Below are 3107 nucleotides of genomic sequence, written 5' to 3'. Positions count from 1 at the left end.
ACTCTTTTCCACAGTTATCTTTCTGAGAGCCCACACCCTAAAGCCTCATAATTCCATTAAATCAAGGCGCAGCTGGTCAATTCTTTCTTTGCTCACATTATAGCGATCCCCAGGGAATTTATGTAAATCTATGGAAATTCATTTTAAAGGCAGTACTCAGAAAGGGTGCATCCTCATTAACTAAACGATTATCTCTATAAACACCCTAAAAGCAACATGCTGAAGAGCTCAATTAAACCTTCCTTCAGGAAAACTAAACCACTCCCTGTCTTATGGAAGCCTTATTTAAATACAATCAAAACTGTAAGACAAAAGACTTTGAAGACATACAAATAGACATCAGGGCAGAATGTAGCTGCTATCGGGCTGTAGGTTCTGACTGCCTGGCTCTTTATTGTTCTCATTGCCTAGACTCCACTGTGCAATGTTAATAAAAAAGACAGTAGACTTGTAATACATGGGCTGTCTGGAAAGACTTGGATAAAAAAAAAATGGAGTAATCTTTCCATGTACTTCAAAGGATACTCAAGTCAGTCCCAAGAAGCTTCAAGAAGACTGGAGTTGACAAATTAAGATCCATGGTATCATGAGCTTGAAAAAGGTTTTGTATTTAACTTGCCTTCATCCAAACCTAGTTTCTTTCCTTACTAGCTGACAAAACCATTCAAACATCAGGCTTTCTTTCCTTAGGTGTGAACTGCAGGTAATACCAATTCTTGACAGTTTAATCAATTTTTTATGAGGTAAACTACACAAAGCACTTAGACCATCACTTGGCACATAGTTGACATGTAAATGCTTTCACGTTGAGGCAAAAGTGGAAGTAAGAGAAAAGAAGAAATTCTTCCACTTAAATGTTTTGGACCTCTAGCACAATGGTTCTCAACCTGTGGGACCTTTTCATGGGAGTCACCTAAGACCATTGGAAAATATGAATATGTAACTCATGATTTATAACCATAGAAAAATTACATTTATGAGGTAGCAATGAAATAACTTCATGGTTGAGGTTCACCACAACATGAGGAACTGTATTAGGATGCGTGTATTAGGTCACAACTTGAGGAAGGGTGAGAACCACTGCTCCAGCAGATATGATACCTGTTATAATTCCATCAGATGGACATGTGATAATATGCTTATCTTCCTGTGGCTGGAAGGTGAGAAGGCAACTCATGCTAATGTTTTCTGCAATATCACTAGATTTTTACTAAGACTTTTTTAGTCTTTTATCTTACTGGAGTAGATTTTCTCACAACCCACAACTCCATATAAAATATATATAAAATATATAATATGGATTTTGAATTCATGAAGATCTCTTAGCGTGGTCAATGAGGTGAGTTAGTGGGTAAAGGCCTCCAAGCCTGATCACTTGAGTCCAATATTCAGGACCCATATGGCAAAAGGAAAGAATCTACTTCTATGGATAACCTCTGACCTCCATACATGTTCCCTGGAACAATCTTTCAGTGAGAATAGCATAGGCCATTTGTCATCAGTTGTTGGAACAATGTGCTGATTCATCAGTTGATCTGTAAGTGAAACAGATGAGCTTATGTGTGACCCATACTAGATCAAAACAAATCTCTCCTCTTCCCTCTCCACATACACACTTCTATAAATATGTCTATCTACCCCCATATAAAATACATATTCATACATGGGGACACATATATATGCATTCACAACATTTCATTTAGTTACCTGATAATAATCTATAAGAAATAGACTAAGGCAGGAATAGGTCTCCATCTCCACACTGGCAATGAATAGAATAACTGGTTTAGTGAATTGCCACTCTGTAGTAGACATCTAGCCATGGGAGAAGGAGTACATGACATAAACATGGCCACATTCCCTCAGTACAGAGCACGATGTGGGCAGATGTTTTATCCCAAAAGCCAATAAAGCAGAGCTAGATTCAAATAACTTAAAAGCAACCATTTTCACTAAGGGAGTCAAGTATAAACACAAAAAGGACTAAGACAGGCAAGAAGATCCTGATATACAGAATGTATAGCTCTGATGTATACTGTATATAGCTACGGCATATAGAATATAAAAAATAAGTTCATTGCTGCACTAGAAAGCACTAATGAAGACAGGCTTGTGTCATAGGTCTAAGCTATGAAAAGCAAGATCATCCCCATCTCAGGATCACAGAAGTGGAGAGGAAAAGAAAAGTACTTGTGTATTTTTCTTTGAGAAACAAGTTAGTCAATACTTTTTCTCCTAGAATTTAAGGCACTAAAATTGCAGACAGAACATTTGTGGGTACTCAGCACAGTGACTTAGAAGTCATAAGACACATAGCTAATCATTCAAGTTAAACATTGTGAAGTCATCCCAAGTGAAATCAGCTAGAATATGCTGCAGTATTCCCTGCCATATTGTTGAAACTAGTCACAAGAAGCTGAAAGACTGCAAACAGATTAACAAGAGTTGTCCAAAACAGAAGGCAGTGATGACCACAGACTACACAATTATGAAACTAGTAATACAGATGTAGTTTTAGTAAGAAGATAATGTAACAAGAAACATTCCTATGGATTATAACATTAAGTCTACAAGATAGATCCTTGGAATCCTATTAGTAGTTATTACAGCACTCATGTGAATTTATTAATTGGTTGAGTTCTTCTTTCATCTTTTACTCCTTAAATGCTATACATACTTAAGTCCCTTAGGGAATGGGTTTCCAGGTCCTACTTACCATCTTCCATCTTAATTCAGCACAATGCCAGAATATCTGATCCATTGATAACTGAGCTTCAGGCGCTGAGTGGCTCAGTAGTCAAGCACTTCCTTGATGTATAAGAGCCAGCACTATTTCTCTAGCTCCTTCCTTGGGGACCCTGTACTCAGTTCAATGGATGGCTATGAGCCTCTACTTCTGTATTAGTCAGGTACTGTCAGAGCCTCTCAGGAGACAGCTATATTAGGCTCCTGTCATCCAGCATGGGGTGAGGTGGTGACCAGGGGGAGCAGGGAGGGAACAGGATTTTGTCTTAGTTTTTGTTTTTTTCTTTTCTTTTTTTTTGTTTTTATTTTTTATTTATTTATTTTTTTTGGAGGGGAACCTGGGAAAGGAGATATTGTAAATA

The sequence above is a fragment of the Mastomys coucha genome, unplaced genomic scaffold, assembly GCF_008632895.1.
Source record: "Mastomys coucha isolate ucsf_1 unplaced genomic scaffold, UCSF_Mcou_1 pScaffold2, whole genome shotgun sequence".
NCBI classification, from domain to species: Eukaryota; Metazoa; Chordata; class Mammalia; order Rodentia; family Muridae; genus Mastomys; species Mastomys coucha.
Note: the sequence above shows the minus strand (reverse complement) of the source record.